Below are 26,773 nucleotides of genomic sequence, written 5' to 3'. Positions count from 1 at the left end.
GGATCGTTTCATTTTACTTCATCAGAATATACTGCATTTCATTGTTTCCTTTAAGGTGTTTTCTTGCAGGACTTATACAAAATATAGGGTCTCAGTGAGACTCCATTTGTGTCTTGGAATCGAGGGTTAATATCTCCTGAGGTGGATTATTGAACAGGGGGGGTTTTAATCATGTTTGTTATGTGATTCAATCTGCTTGTAACATAAAGGTCTTTGGAAGTGACGCAACCTTATGGTTGGGCGTGCTTTTTTGGACTGTACGATTCACCTTGTGACTGGGCTTGTTTACGATCTGGTGTTTCATTTCCGCATTCCTGACCGTGTGGCGTCGGAAAAATTCTGGTCTGCCAGTGTCTGGTTCATAGGAGGTGATGAGTGCCCCAGCCATTGTGGGTGTCAGGTGCTGTTTAAATTTTGTTTTCTTATAGTCCATATTATTATAGTCTCTATCCAGTTATGGAGGATTCTGATGCTGAGACTGTTCAAATTTCAGATTCAGATTCTTCGACTTGTGAAGAATGCGAATTGGCACCATTTACAACGTCAATCAGTTATGTTCTGTATGCCGTATTATAGCACCTTGTTCCTCGGGCTCAGGGAATCAAGGGACTGCTGAGTCATCCGCCTCTGGGGGATCTGTCCTCTGCGAGGCGAGTTCCCTACCACTCCCCACTAATACACATGTGGGTAACCCAGATTATTTCTCTTGTAAGATGTATCGAGTCCACGGATTCATCCTTACTTGTGGGATATTCTCCTTCCCAACAGGAAGTGGCAAAGAGAGCACCCACAGCAGAGCTGTCTATGTAGCTCCTCCCTTAGCTCCACCCCCTAGTCATTCTCTTTGCCTACTCTAAGAAACTAGGAAGGGCAGAGCGAGTGTGGTGACAAAAATGTTAGTTTTTTATTTCTCAAGCAAAAGTTTGTTATTTTAAATGGTACCGGTGTGTACTATTTACTCTCTGGCAGAAAAGGGATGAAGATTTCTGCAAGGAGGATTATGATCTTAGCACTTTGTAACTAAGATCCACTGCTGTTCTCACAAGGGCTGAAGAGTACAGGAAAACTTCAGTTGGGGGAACGGTTTGCATGCTGAGCTGCATATGAGGTATGTTCAGTCTATATTTTTTCTAGACAGACTGTGTTAATTCTAGAAAAGGCTGGCAATATCCCCATGAGGGAAGGGTAAGCTGTATTCAGACACTTGGATAGGAATTTCAGCTTGCTTGAAGGGCTCATAAGTTACTGGTGACACTGTTAGGAAAAAACGTTTATGTTTGTTCAGTAAATGATGCAATTATAACGTTTTTTTGAAGGGACTAGAGGGGTCATTGTGGCTTGTTTTAGGGTATTTTAACCCACATGGTTAATTAAGAGACACTCAGGTGTTTTTCTAATAGGCCTCAAAACATCGAGTGAGGTGGGAGGGGCCTATTTTTGCGCCTCAGTTGCGCAGTTTCTTTTCCTTAGAGACATCCAACTGCTTCTCCAGTGGTTCCTGCTGTGTTTGAGGGCTGTAAAGGAGGTTTTTCCCCACAAATCGTTCTGAAGGGCAGGTAGGCGCCACAGCAGAGCTGTGGCAAGGTGCTGAAAGTCTTTTTTTACCGGTTTTGACGTTTTTTCAATCCGGTTTTGCCATTAAGGGGTTAATTGTTTATTTGCATAACTGTGCAAAGTTACTAAGGCTGTAAGATACTACTGTAAAAATTTCGTTAAGTTTACTGCTTTTTTACACTGTTTTGCAGAACTTGTGCAGCTTTTTTTCTCTTAAAGGCACAGTACCGTTTTATTTCTAAGTGTTATTTACTTTGATTACAGTGTTTTCCAAGCTTGCTTGTTACATTACTAGCCTGTTTAACATGTCTGACAGCAAGGAAAACCCTTGTTCAATATGTTTGGAAGCCATTGTGGAACCATCTCTTAGAATGTGTCTCAATTGTACTGATATGTCTATAAATTATAAAGAACATATATTAGCACTTATAAATAGAGCAATAGATGATTCTCAGTCAGAAGTAAATGAGGGTTCGCCAAGTGTCACAACCAGTAATGCCCGCACTAGTGACGCCAAGTACCTCTAGTGCGTTGAATTCATTTACTTTACAAGACATGGCCACAGTTATGAATACAACCCTCACAGATGTTTTATCCAAACTGCCTGGTTTACAAGGAAAGCGGGACAGCTCTGGGTTAAAGAAAAATGCTGAGCCGTCTCATGCTTTAGTAGCCATATCTGATATGCCCTCACAATGCTCTGAAGGGGTGAGGGATTTGTTATCTGAGGGACAAATTTCTGATTCAGGAAAGACGCTTCCTCAGACAGATTCTGATATGATGGCCTTTAAATTTAAGCTTGAACACCTCCGCTTATTGCTTAGGGAGGTATTAGCAACTCTAGATGATTGTGACCCTATAGTGGTCCCAGAGAAATTGTGTAAAATGGATAAATACTTAGAGGTTCCTGTTTACACTGATGTTTTTCCAGTCCCTAAGAGGATTGTGAATATTATTGCTAAGCTTGTTTTTAAGAAAATGTTTCCCATATCTGACACCATAAGGGACTCATGGCAGACAGTTCCTAAGGTGGAGGGAGCTATTTCTACTCTGTCTAAGCGTACAACTATACCTATCGAAGACAGTTGTGCTTTCAAAGATCCTATGGATAAAAAATTAGAGGGTCTCTTGAAGAAAATTTTTGTTCATCAAGGTTTTTCTCTCTAACCTATTGCGTGCATTGTTCCTGTAACGACTGCAGCCGCTTTCTGGTTTGAGGCTCTAGAGGAGGCTCTTCAAATGGAGACTCCATTAGAGGAGATTATGGACAGAATTAAGGCCCTTAAGTTGGATAATTATTTTATTACAGATGCCACATTTCAACTAGCTAAATTAGCGGCAAAGAATTCAGGTTTTGCCATTTTAGCACGCAGGGTGTTATGGCTTAAGTCCTGGTCTGCTGATGTGTCATCTAAATCTAAACTTTTGAACATTCCTTTCAAAGGTAAGACCCTATTCGGGCCTGAACTGAAAGAGATTATTTCAGACATCACTGGAGGGAAAGGTCATGCCCTCCCTCAGGATAGATCAAATAAGTTGAGGACCAAACAGAATAATTTTCGTTCCTTTCGGAACTTTAAGAGTGGTCCCGCTTCAGCTTCCTCTACTGCAAAGCAAGAGGGGAATTTTGCCCAATCCAAGTCAGTCTGGAGACCTAACCAGGCTTGGAACAAGGGTAAACAGGCCAAGAATTCTGGCAAGGATAAGACTCTTAAGCGCTACTGCTTAATTACCCGATATGGAAAGATAGTCTTACTATGTTATTTGAATCAATAAATTCTGTTTATTTTGAACACAATATAGATACAGTTAGATCTAAAAGATTGAAATAAAAATATAGTCTAAATCACTCTTAGTTAAAACAAATTTTTAAAACAGATAGTTAAAACAAATAGGTTGACCAACCTAAAACATGAGTCGGATGAATCAATATAATATGCTATAATCTCATAGATGTATTGAATAAGCAAGTTAATATATTTATATATTTTTTGGATATATTTGAGCCTAGGTAAAGATTGCAGATATTATTTGTGGATCTGATGTGGCGCAATTTATGATACAATAAAGTATTCACAAAGAATATTTGCAATGTTTAGTGATATTTATTTCAGTGTAAAAATAAAAACATACAAACAATTTTCATCAATAGTATCAGCCTTAAACGTATAAATGATTACATAAAATAATTTAGTAAAATACTGAAAGGATGAAAGTCTTTTTGTAAAGAACCTGGAAATAGCAGTATACTGCTTAAGCTGGTAAGTGTTAAAAGAGTGGAAGTCTTTATTGCGGCAATTGTATGCTCCACAATGAACTGCTTATTAAGCTTCGCTGTTATGTCCTTCGTAAATGATTATGTGTGGGTGTGTCACTAGGCAAGTTTTTGGAGTCGGCAAAAGTAAAGTTATAGAGTACTGCTTTGTGATTGGCGTGATCCGCTTTTTACATGAACTTTCTTAATGTACTCACAGTTACAGGTGTCTTTAGCGTTTTTTTCTGTTCGTCTATCTCTGTTGTTTTTGATTTTTGTGTTGTCACTTTTTTTTGAGTGCCTTTTGTCCACACTGTGTGTTCGTGGTGGAGTGAATGCTGGAATAGTTGCAATGGTGTGTGGTTACTGTTACCACTCCTAAATCTTCCAAATAGCAGGGAGTTAGCTCCGTACTCTTTGTTTCAGAGTACTTCCCTTTGCAGGTGTCAGCAGGTTCCTTCTTGCTGGCTGTTATTAAGTGTGCTTCTGTTGTTTCTTGGCGGTCGGAAAAAAAGGACTAAGTAGTTTGTGGTTTATTTGTGGAAACGCTTAATGTTCCTTTCAAGCGTTATGTTTGTAGATCAGATCAGATGTTGGCTTTGCGGTCCACTACAAAAGTGAACTTGTGGAAATCTTCAAGGTAGCAAGGAGTTAGCAACGCGTTTCAGCTGTTTAAAACAGCCTTTTTCAAGCATGTCCTTGCCATTGTGTGTGTAGGGTTTTTATACCCCATGTTGTGATTCTATTGGGTTCCATCTGTTTCATACGGTGCATCCTATTGGTTGTTGTGTGGATAATTTTGATTGGTTCCTGATGTATCTTATTCCTCATTTAGTTGCCACATTTGTTTTTGACAAGAGTGTAACGATGTATCTCTTATGTTTTGTGATAAGTTTAACTTGATATTTTGGATGATCGTAATCAGTATTGTTTTAAATTATTCCAATATAAATATAAACATTTTTGACAAACGTATGTACATTACTATAGTCTTATCCGAAAATGGGGTTGGTGAGTCAGTGTACAGTTTTAATAAAACGTAGTAAAATTATATATGGGGTTGGATGTTTTTGCTTATGCATTTTAGATGTTTTCTTTCAAAAGGGTGTTTGTTCGTTAGTTCAAAAAGGTTAAATAATCCGGTTTCAGGATAGTGTTTACATTTAGATATGGGATGAAATATATTTTATTTAGGATTATTTTGTTTGATCTTTCACAATCGTTTGTTGAAAGATACATCCTCATTTAATTTGGCATATTTGTAATATTTCTAATTGTGAACTTCCTCTATATATGTTCTTGTATGATCTTTTCTAGTCTCAAAATCGAAAGTTTGTGTATTTTTATTCAGTCTTTCATTGTCGTTTATTGAAAGATGCATTTTAAATTACATCGTCATTAATCACTGTCATTTTTTGAACAGTACATTTTCATTCTATAATCTGGTGTTTAACCGATATATCCCACCTATTTTCGTTATTGCTGCAGTTTGTTGCTAGTTCTTACTTGGTCTTTTATGCTCTTTTGTTGAAAAACAAGTGCTTTCCCATTTTTATTATTGTATTCTTGGTACTGTGATAGATAATGCATAATTGTCAATAGTGTTAAACTATGAAATATCTCCTTAGATTTTTCTTCTAATTTTTAGGTTTTTGTTCTCTTTTAACATTTGTTGCAAGTGTGTGCAGCTTGGTTTTGTTACAAGAAAATATAACGAGGTTTTGTTTCAGTTTTTAATGAATTATTTATGGCGTGTTATTTCAGTTGGGTTAGTGATATAAATTAGTGAGTTTATCTGGTCTTAAGTGTTCAAAAAACAGTTCAGACTAAAATCTATATTCAGACCTTTTGGTCTTAGGGTTTGCATTTTGAAGATCCATTTTGCTTCTTTTTTAAGTAGGTTGTTTGTCTGGTCGCCCCCTCTTTTGTTATTTTTAATTTTTTTGTATAGCTGTATAATTGAAAAATTTCAAGTTGCTGTTATTACAAGTTCTGAAGTGTTTGGGCACTGGAAGGTCCTTGTTTCTATCCAGTCCCGATTTTTCTATTGATAATATGTGTTCCCTTATCCTTTCTTTTATCATCCTTTCTGTTTCGCCTATATATTGTTTGTCACATTTTGTGCATGTTATGAGGTATATAATGTTGGTGTCTGTGCATCTGATGGTTTCTTTTCTTTTATATTCTTTGTTTGTTTGGCTTGATTTGAATGATTTGGCTTTCTTTGCATGTCTGCATGCTTTGCAGAATCCACAGGGGAAGAATCCCTGTAGTGATTCCCCTTGAACTCCTTTTTGTATCTTTGGTTTATTTAGTTTCATAGTGGGGGCTAAAGCACTTTTTAGATTTTTCGCTTTTTTGTAGATAAATTTTGGATTTATTGGTAGTTTCTCTCCTAGATGAGGATCTTGTTGTAATATTTTCCAGTGAGTTTTTATGATTTTTTCTAATTCACCTCTATCCTCACTGTATTCAGTGATGAAAGGAATGAACCATTCTTTTGATTCTTCTATTGTGTTTGTTTGGGCTTTGGGTTTGTACTTAAGTATATCTTTTCTGTCAGTGTTCTGTACTTTGAGTCTTTCAGCTTCAATTTCGCTTTCTATGTATCCTCTTTCTACAAATTTATCTTTTAATATCTCTGAGTTTCAAAGTCTGTGTCTTTTTTGCAGTTTCTTTTAAGTCTTAGAAACTGGCCTTTTGGTATGTTTTGTTTCCACCGTTGCAGGTGGCCACTGGTTTTGTGTATAAAATTGTTTGCGTCTACTTCTTTGAAATAAGTTTTTGTGAGGAGTTCGTTGTTTTCTATACTGATTTCTAGGTCTAAGTAATGTATTCTCTCTTTACTGTAATCTGCCGTGAATTTTAGGTTGAGATGGTTTTTGTTCATATGTTCCAGGCATGTATCCAAGTCCTGTGTTGTGCCTTTCCAAACAAAAAAAGAGATCGTCTATGAATCTTTTGTATATGATAAAGTTATTTTTAAAGGGGCTCTCGTGCAAGAATTGTGTTTCCCATGAACAGATTTGCGTAGCTAGGGGCAAATTTTGTGCCCATAGCTGTGCGGCAAATATGTTCATAGTATATGTATTCGTACATGAAGAAGTTGTGAGTTAGAATAAATTGTATACAGTCTAATAAAAACTCTCGTTGTTCTTTTAACATAGTTGGATCTTTACTTAAATAGTTATTTACTGCATGGAGACCATCTTCATGTCTGATGGAGGTGTACAGTGCTTGGACATCGCATGTTACTAGTATGTACTCATCAGACCAGTTAAAATTATCTAGCAGTATTAGTAGGTTAGTTGAGTCTCTTAAGTATGAATCTAGGTTTGTAACATGTTTTTGGAGGTATCTGTCAATATATGCTGATAGATTAGATGTTAGTGAATCGATCCCTGAAATGATGGGTCTACCGGGTGGGTTGGTAAGTGATTTATGGATTTTCGGAAGGATGTATATGACTGGAATTATTGGATGTTTCGGAGGAGGTAGTTATATTCTTTTTCATTTAAAATACCTATGTTGGATGCTTTGTCCAAAAGGTGTTGTAGAAATACTTTGTATATGATGGTAGGATTACACCGTAATTTTTTATAGGTGTTTTCATCCTGTATCAGTGTGTGTACCATTTCTTTGTATTTGTTTATGTCTAGGATGACTATCCCCCCTCCCTTATCCGCTGGCTTTATTACTATTTCGTTGTTATCTTCTAGTTCTTTTATGAGTTTTTTTTGTTTTAGTGAGATGTTATGTTTTATTTTTTTCTTTTGTGGAATGTTGCTGATGTCTTCTAGGATAAGTTTTTCAAAAGTTTCTATGTAGTTACCTTTCTCATGTTTGGGGTAGAAATTTAATTTTTCTTTCAACCCTGAGTGTATGAAATTATCTGTTTCAGTCTTATTGATATCATTGGTGAATTGTCTTTCAAGTGAAGTTTTTTGAAAGTATTTCTTAAGGGTTAGTTTCCTGAAAAATTTACTGACGTCTATATAAGTTTCAAATTTGTTCAGTTTCCTTGTTGGTGCGAAAGAGAGACCTTTATTTAGGATTTCTATTTGTGAGGTGTTTAGGGTGACTTTGCTAAGATTAAAGATGCCATTTTGCTTTATCTCATTCTTTTCGCTTGTCTGTTTTGGTGTTGGGGCTCTTCTCTTTCTCTTCTCTGTTCCCCTCCCTCTATTTCCTCTTCTTCTGAGTGGTTTCTTTTTCTTCTGTTGTTTGGGTGTGTTCCTTCCCCTAAAAAATGTGGTTAAGTGGTGTTGGTGGATTGGTCACCTTTTTTGATTGTATTTTCGTTCTCTAGAGGTGAATATTTGTTGTAAATGGGCAATGTCCAATTATCTTTCTCTACCCTGTTGCTCTTATTGTTCCAACTTTAGTTATAGGTAGTATTTGTTTTGTATTCTTGGTTTCTATTGTGGTAATTGTGGTTTTGTTGGTCTCTGTAGTAAGTGGGTTGGTGCCAGTAGTCGTAGTAGTATTTTGTCTGTGGTGATCTGTTTCTTTCCTATTTCTCTGGTAGTAGTTCTGGTGGTTGTGAAAATTGTTTTGGTGTCCTGATCTTTGCCAGGTAGGTCTGAAGTTATGTTCTCTTGTTGAGCAGGTCTCTTGGTTTCTTTTATAAGTATTGTGTGAGTTATGGTTATGTGCCTCTTTTTTACTGTATTCTTGATGGCTATTCTGTTGTATCCTGTAGTTTCTGTCATCACTATAGTTATGTGTGTGGTATTTGTTTTTAGGAGTATCATTATATACAATGTCCTTAGATCTATGTGGTGCTATTTCTGTGATTGGTCTACAATTTGTTTCAGATTGGTGTTCATTTTTGTGTTCTATTGTAGTTTTAATAGTATCTCTTCTCCAACTGTGGCTTGTGTATTTATTTGAGTCAGGTTTTTTTTTATGTGTGTCATAGTCTTCTCTGTCTCTTTCAAATTTGTTAAGTTTAATTTTTATCAGTTCGTCCTTAGTCTCCCTCATTAGTTTCTTGAGTTAGTCTTCCTTTCTTTTATACTCATCTAGCTCTTTGAAAGATAGGAGTTTACTTTCTATTTCATTAATATCATTTCCTAATCTAATCAGGATCTCTTCTCTGTGTTCTTTGATTAGTAACATTAGTTTGGCCAATGCCTCATCTAAGATTTCAGCCCATTTCTTTTTAAATTCCTCAGAGTCTGTTTTAAATGTGCAATCTTTTTTAATCCGTACTCCCCTAGGTACTCTTTAGGCACTTAGATATTCGTTAAGAAAAATGCATTCTGTTTTGTGTCTGATTTCTAGAATAAGCTTTTTTTCTAGTAGATTCATAAGTTCTTTAAATTTTTCTTTGTCGCTGTTATTAGCTATAGTGGGTAATGTGTGATTGGTTTTATCAAAGATATTGTGTATATTGTCATATATACTAGATCTAAGTTCAAAGATGTCAGTTTTGTCTGTTTTGTCATTTTCTTTTCTCATGGATGTAAGGGTTTCCTGTGTTTCTATTGTGTGCAATGTTGTGCTATTATTTTCCATCACTGCTGCAAGGTTTATTATAGAGACTGGGTAAAGTACAGTGGTGAGATGGGTTAATAAACTATGCGCTGTGGGGGTAAAAGCTATTGAGTCTAAAAGAAGTAATCTCAAAAACTTCAAATGTAGGTAAATTCTGGGAAGGATAAGACTCTTAAGCGCTACTGCTTAATTACCCGATATGGAAAGATAGTCTTACTATGTAATTTGAATCAATAAATTCTGTTTATTTTGAACACAATATAGATACAAACAGTTAGATCTAAAAGTTTGAAATAAAAATATAGTCTAAATCACTGTTAGTTAAAACAAATATTTAAAACAGATAGTTAAAACAAATAGGTTGGCCAACCTAAAAACATGAGTCGGATGAGACTTATCCTTCCCAGAATTTACCTACATTTGAAGTTTTTGAGATTACTTCTTTTAGACTCAATAGCTTTTACCCCCACAGCGCATAGTTTATTAACCCATCTCACCAATAAACAGGCCAAGAAGCCTGCAGCTGCTTATAAAACAGCATGAAGGGGTAGCCCCCGATCCGGGACCGGATCTAGTAGGGGGCAGACTCTCTTCGCTCAGGCTTGGGCGAGAGATGTTCACGATCCCTGGGCTTTAGAAATTGTGTCCCAGGGATATCTTCTGTAATTCAAAGACTCCCTTCCATGGGGGAGATTTCACATTTCTCGATTGTCTGTAAACCAGACAAAGAGAGAGGCGTTCTTACGCTGTGTAGAAGACCTACATACCATGGGGGTGATTCACCCAGTCCCAATAGAGGAACTGGGGCTAGGGTTTTATTCAAACCTGTTTGTGGTTCCCAAAAAAGAGGGAACTTTCAGACCAATCTTGGATCTCAAAATTCTAAACAAGTTCCTCAAGGTTCCATCATTCAAGATGGAGACTATTCGGACTATTCTACCTCTGATCCAGGAGGGTTAATATATGACTACAGTGGACTTAAAGGATGCGTATCTACATATCCCTATTCACAGAGATCATCATCAATTTCTCAGATTCACCTTTCTAAACAGGCATTACCAGTTTGTGGCCCTTCCCTTCGGCTTGGCCACGGCTCCCAGAATTTTCACAAAAGTGCTAGGGTCCCTTCTGGCGGTTCTGCGACCATGGGGCATAGCAGTGGCGCCTTATCTAGACGATATCTTTATTCAGGTGACGACTTTCCAGCTAGCCAAGTCTCACACGGACGTCGTGTTGGCTTTTCTGAGAGCTCACGGGTGGAAGGTGAACATAAAAAGAGTTCTCGCTTCCCTCTTACAAGAGTTTCCTTCCTAGGGACTCTGATAGACTCGGTAGAAATGAAATTATTTCTTTCATGTAATTAGCAAGAGTCCATGAGCTAGTGACGTATGGGATATACATTCCTACCAGGAGGGGCAAAGTTTCCCAAACCTCAAAATGCCTATAAATACACCCCTCACCACACCCACAAATCAGTTTTACAAACTTTGCCTCCTGTGGAGGTGGTGAAGTAAGTTTGTGCTAGATTCTTCGTTGATATGCGCTCTGCAACAGGTTGGAGCCCGGTTTTCCTCTCAGCGTGCAGTGAATGTCAGAGGGATGTGAAGAGAGTATTGCCTATTTGAATTCAATGATCTCCTTCTACGGGGTCTATTTCATAGGTTCTCTGTTATCGGTCGTAGAGATTCATCTCTTACCTCCCTTTTCAGATCGACGATATACTCTTATATATACCATTACCTCTACTGATTCTCGTTTCAGTACTGGTTTGGCTTTCTACTACATGTAGATGAGTGTCCTGGGGTAAGTAAGTCTTATTTTCTGTGACACTCTAAGCTATGGTTGGGCACTTTTTTATAAAGTTCTAAATATGTGTTTAAACATTTATTTGCCTTGATTCAGGATGTTCAACGTTCCTTATTTCAGACAGTCAGTTTCATATTTGGGATAATGCATATGAATAAATCATTTTTTCTTACCTTAAAATTTGACTTTTTTCCTGTGGGCTGTTAGGCTCGCGGGGGCTGAAAATGCTTCATTTTATTGCGTCATTCTTGGCGCAAAAATTTTCTTGTCATTTCCGGAGTCATATTTTTTTGACGTTTTTTGCGCCAAAAAATGTCAGCGTTACCGGATGTGGCGCCATTTTTGGTGCCAAAAGCATTTAGGCGCCAAATAATGTGGGCGGCTTTTTTGGCGCTAAAAAATTTGAGCGTCATTGTTGTCTCCACAATATTTAAGTCTCATTATTTATTGCTTCTGGTTGCTAGAAGCTTGTTCATTGGCATTTTTTTCCCATTCCTGAAACTGTCATTTAAGGAATTTGATCTTTTTTGCTTTATATGTTGTTTTTTCTATTACATATTGCAAGATGTCTCAGATTGACCCTGAATCAGAAGCCACTTCTGGAAAAACGCTTAACTGAGTTTCAGTTCTACCAAAGCTAAGTTCATTTATTTTAAATGTTATAAATGTTTTATCTTTAGCTATGGTTTGTAATAAGTTATTATGATATACTTTTACATGCAGAATCCATTAGTGTTTATGCTTTATATATTTCCATTCTTACATCTTATGTACAAGAAATATTTAGAAGATTTATAAGAAATATCTTTCTGATTCTATTTTAAAGGCTTTGTCTGACTTTGTGCCTTCTAATAAAATTTTTAGGTCTTTTTCACTTCTTTTTTAATTATTGAAGTTTCAAATGACCAACAACATACTGATTTATCCTTCTCTGATGATGTTTTTTCTCTTTCAGAAATTTTCTTCATCAGATATTGACACTAACAAATCTACTTTTTTATTATTTTTCTATTATTAAAGTACATTTGTTCTTTGTTGAAAAGGTGTTGATTATTTTGGATATTAAGGTAACTAGTTCTTTAAGACTAGCTGACACTATTTCTGCCTATTTGTTTCTTCTGTGTTTTCAGAGGTTTTTCTTTCCAATTCCCCATTCTAGGGAATGGAATAGGCTGAGAATTTTCTTTTATTCCTTCTTCAAAGTTTTTAACTATATTCTTTGCCAGCAGTTAAATTCAATTTGGAGGGTTCTCCAATTTATTGGGGCTATCTCTACTTCTACTAATTATGCTATTGTTTCTATAGCAAAATAGTATTTATTTTCCTTTAGATAGTTGTATCTTATTTATGGAAAATTATTTAGTTTCAGGTACTTTTCTTGGTCCTGTGATTTATTTGGATATTGCAATTGCTTCATTTTTTCTGTTTACTTTAAGATCAAGTATCAGATTATGATTTATTTTAGCATTGTTAAAGGGACAACATTTACTAGACTAGGTGCTGTTGCATTTGTCTTGTTGTTTTGCATTTTGCAAGTCCTCTGTTTTGACTGGTCCTTTAAACTGGACTATCATGCTAATGATTTCATTTGTGTCTTCATTTTATTGAATATTTTCGCAAATGAGGGTTAATCTATGTCTTTAGCTATTTTAGCTAGAAGAATTTTGTGATTTTTAAAAAAAAATAAAAAAAAATCCATATTTCTTTTGTTCTAAGATAATCAATTATTTGTTTTATAATTGGATTCAATTCTTAACTGTTACTCTGGGCTTCAAGATTGAGTTCTAAGACTAAAACTTTAAGCTTATACTAGTTTGGTTGTTCTTATTAAGGAACAAATTCCTGAGTTCTTTCCCAAGTAACATGTTTTTAATTGGGGTTCGAAATCAGCTCCCTAATATTGCGATGTACATGCCGTATTCCAGCTTGGCTGGTAAGGGGCAGGTTAAGACTTCTTTGAAATTTATTTGGTTCTATTTTGTCCAAATTTCTTTGATTTTATTCCAGTAAGGCTAACACTTTCTTTAAGTGTGTTTCTGTCCTATATATTTTGGATACTGTTGAAGCATGGCTAGGCACCCATGGGGTTCAAGCGCTGCTCAGACCTGGAACCTTCTGGGGTATTTCTTCCAGTTCCTTTTTTAGGAACCGGGTTTGGAGTTTTATTCAAACTATTTTGCCTTTTTATGGTCATTGATAGCATTATTTGTTTTCCTTAGATACAATAAATGCATATTTCCATTTTCTTTCATGTAATTAGCAAGAGTCCATGAGCTAGTGACGTATGGGATATACATTCCTACCAGGAGGGGCAAAGTTTCCCAAACCTCAAAATGCCTATAAATACACCCCTCACCACACCCACAATTCAGTTTTACAAACTTTGCCTCCTATGGAGGTGGTGAAGTAAGTTTGTGCTAGATTCTACGTTGATATGCGCTCCGCAGCAAGTTGGAGCCCGGTTTTCCTCTCAGCGTGCAGTGAATGTCAGAGGGATGTGAGGAGAGTATTGCCTATTTGAATGCAGTGATCTCCTTCTACGGGGTCTATTTCATAGGTTCTCTGTTATCGGTCGTAGAGATTCATCTCTTACCTCCCTTTTCAGATCGACGATATACTCTTATTTATATACCATTACCTCTGCTGATTTTCGTTTCAGTACTGGTTTGGCTTTCTACAAACGTGTAGATGAGTGTCCTGGGGTAAGTAAATCTTATTTTCTGTGACACTCTAAGCTATGGTTGGGCACTTTATTTATAAAGTTCTAAATATATGTATTCAAACATTTATTTGCCTTGACTCAGAATGTTCAACATTCCTTATTTTCAGACAGTCAGTTTCATATTTGGGATAATGCGTTTGAATCAATCATTTTTTCTTACCTTAAAAATTTGACTTTTTTTCCCTGTGGGCTGTTAGGCTCGCGGGGACTGAAAATGCTTCATTTTATTGCGTCATTATTGGCGCGGACTTTTTTGGCGCAAAAAATCTTTTCTGTTTCCGGCGTCATACGTGTCACCGGAATTTTTAAATGAACATCATCATTCTGATTCTGATGACTCTTCTGGTTCAGAGGATTCTGTCTCAGAGATTGATGCTGATAAATCTTCATATTTATTTAAAATGGAATTTATTCGTTCTTTACTTAAAGAAGTACTAATTGCTTTAGAAATAGAGGATTCTGGTCCTCTTGATACTAATTCTAAACGTTTAGATAAGGTGTTTAAATCTCCTGTGGTTATTCCAGAAGTTTTTCCTGTTCCTAATGCTATTTCTGAAGTAATTTCCAGAGAATGGGATAAATTGGGTAATTCATTTACTCCTTCTAAACGTTTTAAGCAATTATATCCTGTGCCGTCTGACAGATTAGAATTTTGGGACAAAATCCCTAAAGTTGATGGGGCTATTTCTACCCTTGCTAAACGTACTACTATTCCTACGTCAGATGGTACTTCGTTTAAAGATCCTTTAGATAGGAAAATTGAATCCTTTCTAAGAAAAGCTTATCTGTGTTCAGGTAATCTTCTTAGACCTGCTATATCTTTGGCTGATGTTGCTGCAGCTTCAACTTTTTGGTTGGAGACTTTAGCGCAACAAGTAACAGATCATGATTCTCATAATATTATTATTCTTCTTCAGCATGCTAATAATTTTATCTGTGATGCCATTTTTTATATTATCAGAGTTGATGTCAGGTTTATGTCTCTAGCTATTTTAGCTAGAAGAGCTTTATGGCTTAAAACTTGGAATGCTGATATGGCTTCTAAATCAACTCTACTTTCCATTTCTTTCCAGGGTAACAAATTATTTGGTTCTCAGTTGGATTCCATTATCTCAACTGTTACTGGTGGGAAAGGAACTTTTTTACCACAGGATAAAAAATCTAAGGGTAAAAACAGGGCTAATAATCGTTTTCGTTCCTTTCGTTTCAACAAAGAACAAAAGCCTGATCCTTCATCCTCAGGAGCAGTTTCAGTTTGGAAACCATCTCCAGTCTGGAATAAATCCAAGCCTTCTAGAAAGGCAAAGCCTCCTTCTAAGTCCACATGAAGGTGCGGCCCTCATTCCAGCTCAGCTGGTAGGGGGCAGGTTACGTTTTTTCAAAGAAATTTGGATCAATTCTGTTCACAATCTTTGGATTCAGAACATTGTTTCAGAAGGGTACAGAATTGGTTTCAAGATGAGACCTCCTGCAAAGAGATTTTTTCTTTCCCGTGTCCCAGTAAATCCAGTGAAAGCTCAAGCATTTCTGAATTGTGTTTCAGATCTAGAGTTGGCTGGAGTGATTATGCCAGTTCCAGTTCTGGAACAGGGGATGGGGTTTTATTCAAATCTCTTCATTGTACCAAAGAAGGAGAATTCCTTCAGACCAGTTCTGGATCTAAAAATATTGAATCGTTATGTAAGGATACCAACGTTCAAAATGGTAACTGTAAGGACTATCTTGCCTTTTGTTCAGCAAGGGCATTATATGTCCACAATAGATTTACAGGATGCTTATCTGCATATTCCGATTCATCCAGATCATTATCAGTTCCTGAGATTCTCTTTTCTGGACAAGCATTACCAGTTTGTGGCTCTGCCGTTTGGCCTAGCTACAGCTCCAAGAATTTTTACAAAAGTTCTCGGTGCCCTTCTGTCTGTAATCAGAGAACAGGGTATTGTGGTATTTCCTTATTTGGACGATATCTTGGTACTTGCTCAGTCTTTACATTTAGCAGAATCTCATACGAATTGACTTGTGTTGTTTCTTCAAGATCATGGTTGGAGGATCAATTTACCAAAAAGTTCATTGATTCCTCAGACAAGGGTAACTTTTCTGGGTTTCCAGATAGATTCAGTGTCCATGACTCTGTCTTTAACAGACAAGAGACGTCTAAAATTGATTTCAGCTTGTCGAAACCTTCAGTCACAATCATTCCCTTCAGTAGCCTTATGCATGGAAATTCTAGGTCTTATGACTGCTGCATCGGACGCGATCCCCTTTGCTCGTTTTCACATGCGACCTCTTCAGCTCTGTATGCTGAATCAATAGTGCAGGGATTACACAAAGATATCTCAATTAATATCTTTAAAACCGATTGTACGACACTCTCTAACGTGGTGGACAGATCACCATCATTTAATTCAGGGGGCTTCTTTTGTGCTTCCGACCTGGACTGTAATTTCAACAGATGCAAGTCTCACAGGTTGGGGAGCTGTGTGGGGATCTCTGACGGCACAAGGAGTTTGGGAATCTCAGGAGGTGAGATTACCGATCAATATTTTGGAACTCCGTGCAATTTTCAGAGCTCTTCAGTCTTGGCCTCTTCTGAAGAGAGAATCGTTCATTTGTTTTCAGACAGACAATGTCACAACTGTGGCATACATCAATCATCAAGGAGGGACTCACAGTCCTCTGGCTATGAAAGAAGTATCTTGAATTCTGGTTTGGGCGGAATCCAGCTCCTGTCTAATCTCTGCGGTTCATATCCCAGGTATAGACAATTGGGAAGCGGATTATCTCAGTCGCCAAACGTTACATCCGGGCGAATGGTCTCTTCACCCAGAGGTATTTCTTCAGATTGTTCAAATGTGGGGACTTCCAGAAATAGATCCGATGGCCTCTCATCTAAACAAGAAACTTCCCAGGTATCTGTCCAGATCCAGGGATCCTCAAGCGGAAGCGGTGGATGCATTGTCACTTCCTTGGAAGTATCATCCTGCCTATATCTTTCCGCCTCTAGTTCTTCTTCCAAGAGTAATCTCCAAGATTCTGAAGGAATGCTTGTTTGTTCTGCTGGTAGCTCCGGCATGGCCTCACAGGTTTTGGTATGCGGATCTTGTCCGGATGGCCTCTTGCCATCCGTGGACTCTTCCGTTACGACCAGACCTTCTGTCGCAAGGTCCTTTTTTCCATCAGGATCTCAAATCCTTAAATTTAAAGGTATGGAGATTGAACGCTTGATTCTTAGTCAAAGAGGTTTCTCTGACTCTGTGATTAATACTATGTTACAGGCTCGTAAATCTGTATCCAGAGAGATATATTATAGGGTCTGGAAGACTTATATTTCTTGGTGTCTTTCTCATCATTTTTCTTGGCATTCTTTTAGAATTCCAAGAATTTTACAGTTTCTTCAGGATGGTTTAGATAAAGGTTTGTCCACAAGTTCCTTGAAAGGACAAATCTCTGCTCTTTCTGTTCTTTTTCACAGAAAGATTGCTAATCTTCCTGATATTCATTGTTTTGTACAAGCTTTGGTTCATATAAAACCTGTCATTAAGTCAATTTCTCCTCCTTGGAGTTTGAATTTGGTTCTAGGGGCTCTTCAAGCTCCTCCGTTTGAACCTATGCATTCATTGGACATTAAATTACTTTCTTGGAAAGTTTTGTTCCTTTTGGCAATCTCTTCTGCCAGAAGAGTTTCTGAATTATCTGCTCTTTCTTGTGAGTCTCCTTTTCTGATTTTTCATCAGGATAAGGCAGTGTTGCGAACTTCTTTTGAATTTTTACCTAAAGTTGTGAATTCCAACAACATTAGTAGAGAAATTGTGGTTCCTTCATTATGTCCTAATCCTAAGAATTCTAAGGAGAAATCGTTACATTCTTTGGATGTTGTTAGAGCTTTGAAATATTATGTTGAAGCTTCTAAGTCTTTCCGAAAGACTTCTAGTTTATTTGTTATCTTTTCCGGTTCTAGAAAAGGCCAGAAAGCTTCTGCCATTTCTTTGGCATCTTGGTTGAAATCTTTAATTCATCTTGCCTATGTTGAGTCGGGTAAAACTCCGCCTCAAAGGATTACAGCTCATTCTACTAGGTCAGTTTCTACTTCCTGGGCGTTTAGGAATGAAGCTTCGATTGATCAGATTTGCAAAGCAGCAACTTGGTCCTCTTTGCATACTTTTACTAAATTCTACCATTTTGATGTATTTTCTTCTTCTGAAGCAGTTTTTGGTAGAAAAGTACTTCAGGCAGCGGTTTCAGTTTGAATCTTCTGCTTATGTTTTTCATTAAACTTTATTTTGGGTGTGGATTATTTTCAGCAGCAGGAATTGGCTGTCTTTATTTTATCCCTCCCTCTCTAGTGACTCTTGCGTGGAAAGATCCACATCTTGGGTAATCATTATCCCATACGTCACTAGCTCATGGACTCTTGCTAATTACATGAAAGAAAACATAATTTATGTAAGAACTTACCTGATAAATTCATTTCTTTCATATAAGCAAGAGTCCATGAGGCCCACCCTTTTTTGTGGTGGTTATGATTTTTGTATAAAGCACAATTATTCCAATTCCTTATTTTATATGCTTTCGCACTTTTTTATCACCCCACTTCTTGGCTATTCGTTAAACTGAATTGTGGGTGTGGTGAGGGGTGTATTTATAGGCATTTTGAGGTTTGGGAAACTTTGCCCCTCCTGGTAGGAATGTATATCCCATACGTCACTAGCTCATGGACTCTTGCTAATATGAAAGAAATGAATTTATCAGGTAAGTTCTTACATAAATTATGTTTTTCTGTTTTCATTCAGATTATTTTCTGAGGATATGGAATCTCATATGATTCACTTGCTCTTCAGGACATAGTTAGAGGATCTTTTTTTTGAAAGCTCTTGATTCCTCAAACAAGGGTCACCTTTTTTAGGTTTCCAGATAGTTTGTGTCACTGTCTTTGTCTCTATCAGACAAGGGATAATTCTATTGGGTTCCGTCTGTCGGTACCTTTAGTCTCTATTATTTCCTTCAGTTGCTATATATGCACAGAAGTTTTAGGTCTTATGGCCTCAGCATTGGATTCAATTCCCTTTGCTCATTTTCACTAGAAAGAACCTTTCCAGTCTTTTATGAGTGTTGTTTCTTCTAGAACATGGTTGGAGGATCAATTTACCAAAAAGTTTGTTGATTCCTCAGACAAGGGTAACCTTTTTAGGTTTCCTGATAGATTCAGTGTCCTTGACTCTGTCTCTGACAGACAAGAGACGTCTGAAATTGGTTTCAGCTTGTCGAAACCTTCAGTTTCAATCTTTCCCTTCGGTAGCCTTATGCATGGAAATTCTAGGTCTTATGACTGCTGCATTGGACGCGGTCCCCTTTGCTCGTTTTCACATGCGACTTCTTCAGCTCTGTATGCTGAACCAGTGGTGCAGGGATTATACAAAGATATCTCAATTAATATCTTTGAAACCGATTGTACGACACTCTCTGACGTGGTGGACAGACCACCATCGTTTAGTTCAGGGGGCTTCTTTTTGTTCTTCCAACCTGGACTGTGATTTCAACAGAAGCAAGTCTGACAGGTTGGGGAGCTGTTTGGGGGTCTCTGACAGCACAAGGGGTTTGGGAATCTCAGGAGGTGAGATTACCAATCAATATTTTGGAACTCCGTGCAATTTTCAGAGCTCTTCAGTCATGGCCTCTTCTAAAGAGATAGTCGTTCATTTGTTTTCAGACGGACAATGTCACAACTGTGGCATATGTCAATCATCAAGGAGGGACTCGCAGTCCTCTGGCTATGAAAGAAGTATCTCGAATTCTGGTATGGGCGGAATCCAGCTCCTGTCTAATTTCTGCGGTTCATATCCCAGGTATAGACAATTGGGAAGCGGATTATCTCAGTCGCCAAACGTTACATCCGGGCGAATGGTCTCTTCACCCAGAGGTATTTCTTCAGATTGTTCAAATGTGGGGACTTCCAGAAATAGATCCGATGGCCTCTCATCTAAACAAGAAACTTCCCAGGTATCTGTCCAGATCCAGGGATCCTCAAGCGGAAGCGGTGGATGCATTGTCACTTCCTTGGAAGTATCATCCTGCCTATATCTTTCCGCCTCTAGTTCTTCTTCCAAGAGTAATCTCCAAGATTCTGAAGGAATGCTCGTTTGTTCTGCTGGTAGCTCCGGCATGGCCTCACAGGTTTTGGTATGCGAATCTTGTCCGGATGGCCTCTTGCCATCCGTGGACTCTTCCGTTACGACCAGACCTTCTGTCGCAAGGTCCTTTTTTCCATCAGGATCTCAAATCCTTAAATTTAAAGGTATGGAGATTGAACGCTTGATTCTTAGTCAAAGAGGTTTCTCTGACTCTGTGATTAATACTATGTTACAGGCTCGTAAATCTGTATCCAGAGAGATATATTATAGAGTCTGGAAGACTTATATTTCTTGGTGTCTTTCTCATCATTTTTCTTGGCATTCTTTTAGAATTCCAAGAATTTTACAGTTTCTTCAGGATGGTTTAGATAAAGGTTTGTCCGCAAGTTCCTTGAAAGGACAAATCTCTGCTCTTTCTGTTCTTTTTCACAGAAAGATTGCTAATCTTCCTGATATTCATTGTTTTGTACAAGCTTTGGTTCATATAAAACCTGTCATTAAGTCAATTTATCCTCCTTGGAGTTTGAATTTGGTTCTAGGGGCTCTTCAAGCTCCTCCGTTTGAACCTATGCATTCATTGGACATTAAATTACTTTCTTGGAAAGTTTTGTTCCTTTTGGCAATCTCTTCTGCCAGAAGAGTTTCTGAATTATCTGCTCTTTCTTGTGAGTCTCCTTTTCTGATTTTTCATCAGGATAAGGCAGTGTTGCGAACTTCTTTTGAATTTTTACCTAAAGTTGTGAATTCCAACAACATTAGTAGAGAAATTGTGGTTCCTTCATTATGTCCTAATCCTAAGAATTCTAAGGAGAAATCGTTACATTCTTTGGATGTTGTTAGAGCTTTGAAATATTATTTTGAAGCTTCTAAGTCTTTCCGAAAGACTTCTAGTTTATTTGTTATCTTTTCCGGTTCTAGAAAAGGCCAGAAAGCTTCTGCCATTTCTTTGGCATCTTGGTTGAAATCTTTAATTCATCTTGCCTATGTTGAGTCGGGTAAAACTCCGCCTCAAAGGATTACAGCTCATTCTACTAGGTCAGTTTCTACTTCCTGGGCGTTTAGGAATGAAGCTTCGATTGATCAGATTTGCAAAGCAGCAACTTGGTCCTCTTTGCATACTTTTACTAAATTCTACCATTTTGATGTATTTTCTTCTTCTGAAGCAGTTTTTGGTAGAAAAGTACTTCAGGCAGCGGTTTCAGTTTGAATCTTCTGCTTATGTTTTTCATTAAACTTTATTTTGGGTGTGGATTATTTTCAGCAGGAATTGGCTGTCTTTATTTTATCCCTCCCTCTCTAGTGACTCTTGCGTGGAAAGATCCACATCTTGGGTAATCATTATCCCATACGTCACTAGCTCATGGACTCTTGCTAATTACATGAAAGAAAACATAATTTATGTAAGAACTTACCTGATAAATTCATTTCTTTCATATTAGCAAGAGTCCATGAGGCCCACCCTTTTTTGTGGTGGTTATGATTTTTGTATAAAGCACAATTATTCCAATTCCTTATTTTATATGCTTTCGCACTTTTTTATCACCCCACTTCTTGGCTATTCGTTAAACTGAATTGTGGGTGTGGTGAGGGGTGTATTTATAGGCATTTTGAGGTTTGGGAAACTTTGCCCCTCCTGGTAGGAATGTATATCCCATACGTCACTAGCTCATGGACTCTTGCTAATATGAAAGAAATGAATTTATCAGGTAAGTTCTTACATAAATTATGTTTTTCTGTTTTCATTCAGATTATTTTCTGAGGATACGGAATCTCATATGATTCACTTGCTCTTCAGGACATAGTTAGAGGATCTTTTTTTCGAAAACTCTTGATTCCTCAAACAAGGGTCACCTTTTTTAGGTTTCCAGATAGTTTGTGTCACTGTCTTTGTCTCTATCAGACAAGGGATAATTCTATTGGGTTCCGTCTGTCGGTACCTTTAGTCTCTATTATTTCCTTCAGTTGCTATATATGCACAGAAGTTTTAGGTCTTATGGCCTCAGCATTGGATTCAATTCCCTTTGCTCATTTTCACTAGAAAGAACCTTTCCAGTCTTTTATGAGTGTTGTTTCTTCTAGAACATGGTTGGAGGATCAATTTACCAAAAAGTTTGTTGATTCCTCAGACAAGGGTAACCTTTTTAGGTTTCCTGATAGATTCAGTGTCCTTGACTCTGTCTCTGACAGACAAGAGACGTCTGAAATTGGTTTCAGCTTGTCGAAACCTTCAGTTTCAATCTTTCCCTTCGGTAGCCTTATGCATGGAAATTCTAGGTCTTATGACTGCTGCATTGGACGCGGTCCCCTTTGCTCGTTTTCACATGCGACTTCTTCAGCTCTGTATGCTGAACCAGTGGTGCAGGGATTATACAAAGATATCTCAATTAATATCTTTGAAACCGATTGTACGACACTCTCTGACGTGGTGGACAGACCACCATCGTTTAGTTCAGGGGGCTTCTTTTTGTTCTTCCAACCTGGACTGTGATTTCAACAGAAGCAAGTCTGACAGGTTGGGGAGCTGTTCGGGGGTCTCTGACAGCACAAGGGGTTTGGGAATCTCAGGAGGTGAGATTACCAATCAATATTTTGGAACTCCGTGCAATTTTCAGAGCTCTTCAGTCATGGCCTCTTCTAAAGAGATAGTCGTTCATTTGTTTTCAGACGGACAATGTCACAACTGTGGCATATGTCAATCATCAAGGAGGGACTCGCAGTCCTCTGGCTATGAAAGAAGTATCTCGAATTCTGGTATGGGCGGAATCCAGCTCCTGTCTAATTTCTGAGGTTCATATCCCAGGTATAGACAATTGGGAAGCGGATTATCTCAGTCACCAAACGTTAAATCCGGGCGAATGGTCTCTTCACCCAGAGGTATTTCTTCAGATTGTTCAAATCTGGGGACTTCCAGAAATAGATCTGATGGCTTCTCATCTAAACAAGAAGCTTCCCAGGTATCTGTTCAGATCCAGGGATCCTCAGGCGGAGGCAGTGGATGCATTGTCACTTCCTTGGAAGTATCATCCTGCCTATATCTTTCCGCCTCTAGTTCTTCTTCCAAGAGTAATTTCCAAGATTCTAAAGGAGTGCTCGTTTGTTCTGCTGGTGGCTCCAGCATGGCCTCACAGGTTTTGGTATGCGGTTCTTGTCCGGATGGCCACTTGCCAACCGTGGACTCTTCCGTTAAGACCAGACCTTCTATCACAAGGTCCTTTTTTTCATCAGGATCTCAAATCCTTAAATTTGAAGGTCCATACCTTTGAACGCTTGATTCTCAGTCATAGATTGAACGCTTGATTCTCAGTCATAGAGGTTTCTCTGACTCTCTGATTAATACTATGTTACAGGCTCGTAAATCTGTATCTAGGAAGATATATTATCGAGTCTGGAAGATTTACATTTCTTGGTGTTTTTCTCATCATTTTTCTTGGCATTCTTTTAGAATTCCTAGAATTTTACAGTTTCCTCAGGATGGTTTGGATAAAGGTTTGTCTGCAAGTTCCTTGAAAGGACAAATCTCTGCTCTTTCTGTTCTTTTTCACAGAAAGATTGCTAGTCTTCTTGATATTCATTGTTTTGTACAAGCTTTGGTTCGTATAAAACCTGTTATTAAGTCAATCTCTCCTCCTTGAAGTTTGAATTTGGTTCTGGGGGCTCTTCAAGCTCCTCCGTTTGAACCTATGCATTTGCTGGACATTAAATTACTTTCTTGGAAAGTTTTGTTTCTTTTGGCCATCTCTTCTGCTAGAAGAGTTTCTGATTTATCTGCTCTTTCTTGTGAGTCTCCTTTTCTGATTTTTTCATCAGGATAAGGCGGTGTTGCGAACTTCTTTTAATTTTTACCTAAGGTTGTGAATTCTAACAACATTAGTAGAGAAATTGTGGTTCCTTCATTGTGTCCTAATCCTAAGAATTCTAAGGGAAGATCGTTGCATTCTTTGGATGTAGTTAGAGCTTTGAAATATTATGTTGAAGCTACTATCAATTTCTGAAAGACTTCTAGTCTATTTGTTATCTTTTCCGGTTCTAGGAAAGGTCAGAAGGCCTCTGCCATTTCTTTGGCGTCTTGGTTAAAGTCTTTGATTCATCATGCTTATGTCGAGTTGGGTAAAACTCCGCCTCAAAGGATTACAGCTCATTCTACTAGGTCAGTTTCTACTTCCTGGGCGTTTAGGAATGAAGCTTCGGTTGATCAGATTTGCAAAGCAGCAACTTGGTCTTTGCATACTTTTACTAAATTCTACCATTTTCTTCTTCTGAAGCAGTTTTTGGTAGAAAAGTACTTTAGGCAGCTGTTTCAGTTTGATTCTTCTGCTTATAATTTCAGTTTTTTTCATTATAAGATTTAAACTTTATTTTGGGTGTGGATTATTTTCAGCGGAATTGGCTGTCTTTATTTTATCCCTCCCTCTCTAGTGACTCTTGCATGGAAGATCCACATCTTGGGTATTCATTATCCCATACGTCACTAGCTCATGGACTCTTGCTAATTACATGAAAGAAAACATAATTTATGTAAGAACTTACCTGATAAATTCATTTCTTTCATATTAGCAAGAGTCCATGAGTCCCACCCTTTTTTGTGGTGGTTATGATTTTTTTGTATAAAGCACAATTATTCCAATTCCTTATTTTTTATGCTTTCGCACTTTTGTCTTATCACCCCACTTCTTGGCTATGCATTAAACTGATTTGTGGGTGTGGTGAGGGGTGTATTTATAGGCATTTTGAGGTTTGGGAAACTTTGCCCCTCCTGGTAGGAATGTATATCCCATACGTCACTAGCTCATGGACTCTTGCTAATATGAAAGAAATGAATTTATCAGGTAAGTTCTTACATAAATTATGTTTTCTGACGGAGTTCAGAAAATTAAAATTCTTAACCACTTGCCGAGCTCTTCATTCCATTCCTCGGCCATCAGAGGCTCAGTGTATGGAGGTAATCGGACTCATGGTAGCGGCAATGGACATAGTTCATTTTGCCCTCCTACACCTCAGACCACTGCAACTATGCATGCTCAAACAGTGGAATGGGGATTATGCAGATTTATCTCCTCAACTGCATCTGGACCAGGGGACCAGAGACTCTCTTCTCTGGTGGTTGTCTCAGGACCACCTGTCTCAGGGAATGTGTTTCCGCATGCCAGAGTGGCTCATTGTAACGACAGATGCGCCAGCCTGCTAGGCTGGGGTGCAGTCTGGAACTCCCTGAAAGCACAGGGCTTATGGTCTCGGGAGGAAGCTCTCCTCCCGTCAAACATTCTAGAACTGAGAGCAATATTCAATGCGCTTCAGGCGTGGCCTCAGCTTACTGCGGCCAAATTCATCAGGTTTCAATTGGACAACATCACGACTGTAGCTTATATCAATCATCAAGGAGGAACAAGGAGTCCTCTAGCGATGATGGAGGTAACCAAAATAATCCAGTGGGCAGAGGATTACTCTTGCCATCTCTCAGCAATCCACATCCCAGGGGTAGAGAACTGGGAGGCGGATTTTCTAAGTCGTCAGACTTTTCATCCGGGAGAGTGGGAACTCCATCCGGAGGTATTTGCCCAGCTGATTCAGCTATGGGGTACACCAGAATTGGATCTGATGGCGTCTCATCAGAATGCCAAACTTCCTTGTTATGGGTCCAGGTCCCGGGATCCCAAGGTGGTACTGATAGATGCTCTAGCAGTGCCTTGGTCCTTCAATCTGGCCTATGTATTTCCACAGTTTCCTCTCCTCCCACGTCTGGTTGCCAGAATCAAGCAGGAGAGAGCTTCGGTAATTCTGATAGCACCTGCGTGGCCACGCAGGATTTGGTATGCAGACCTAGTGGACATGTCCTCGGTTCCACCGTGGACTCTGCCAATGAGGCGGGACCTTCTAATCCAAGGTCCGTTCACGCATCCAAATCTAATTTCTTTGCGTCTGACTGCTTGGAGATTGAACGCCTGATTCTATCAAAGCGTGGTTTCTCTGAGTCGGTCATTGATACCCTGATTCAGGCTAGAAAGCCTGTCACCAGGAAGATCTATCATAAGATTTGGCGCAAATATCTTTATTGGTGTGAATCCAAAGGTTACTCATGGAGTAAGATTAGGATTCCTAGAATATTGTCTTATCTCAAAGAAGGTTTGGAGAAAGGATTATCTGCTAGTTCCTTAAAATGACAAATATCTGCTTTGTCTATTCTACTACACAAACGTCTGGCAGATGTCACAGACGTTCAAGCATTTAGTCAGGCTTTGGTCAGAATCAAGCCTGTATTTAAGCCTTTTGTCGCCTGATGAAACGACCCGTAGGTCGAGAAACGCATTGCTGTGTGCTAATGTTTTAATATTACAACTCAATAAATTACGAGTTTTTATGTTTTAACTTGCTCTTCGTTTGCTGCCTTTGATTGGTCTGCGGATTTGTCATTCTCACTGCTGAGTTCGGTGATTGGCTACTCCTGGAACAGCTCCCACTACCGACGCTGACTGCTAGGTGGATGCCGATTGGCCCTGTGATCTTATGCCCAAGTACCGGAGTGATTGTTTGTCGGGCGACTGAAAGTCCCGTCCTGCACTGCTAGGCATTCTCATATGCCGCCGCTCTTGTGAGTACCCCTGTTCATGAGATGCTTTATCGAGTGTGATTTCATTTGCTTGTACGTGTGCATGACGCGCCTCTCTCCTTCTCTGTTCACACAGGTTCCTAACTTAATGCATATTTCCTAAGAGTGCTGCCTGTCCCCCTGAGAGATATTGGATTTCTTCACTATCTGGACTGTTTGAAATTTTGCGCACCTCACATAGAGACTCTCATGCTCTATTTTCTATC

The sequence above is a fragment of the Bombina bombina genome, chromosome 7, assembly GCF_027579735.1.
Source record: "Bombina bombina isolate aBomBom1 chromosome 7, aBomBom1.pri, whole genome shotgun sequence".
Lineage (NCBI taxonomy): Eukaryota > Metazoa > Chordata > Amphibia > Anura > Bombinatoridae > Bombina > Bombina bombina.
Note: the sequence above shows the minus strand (reverse complement) of the source record.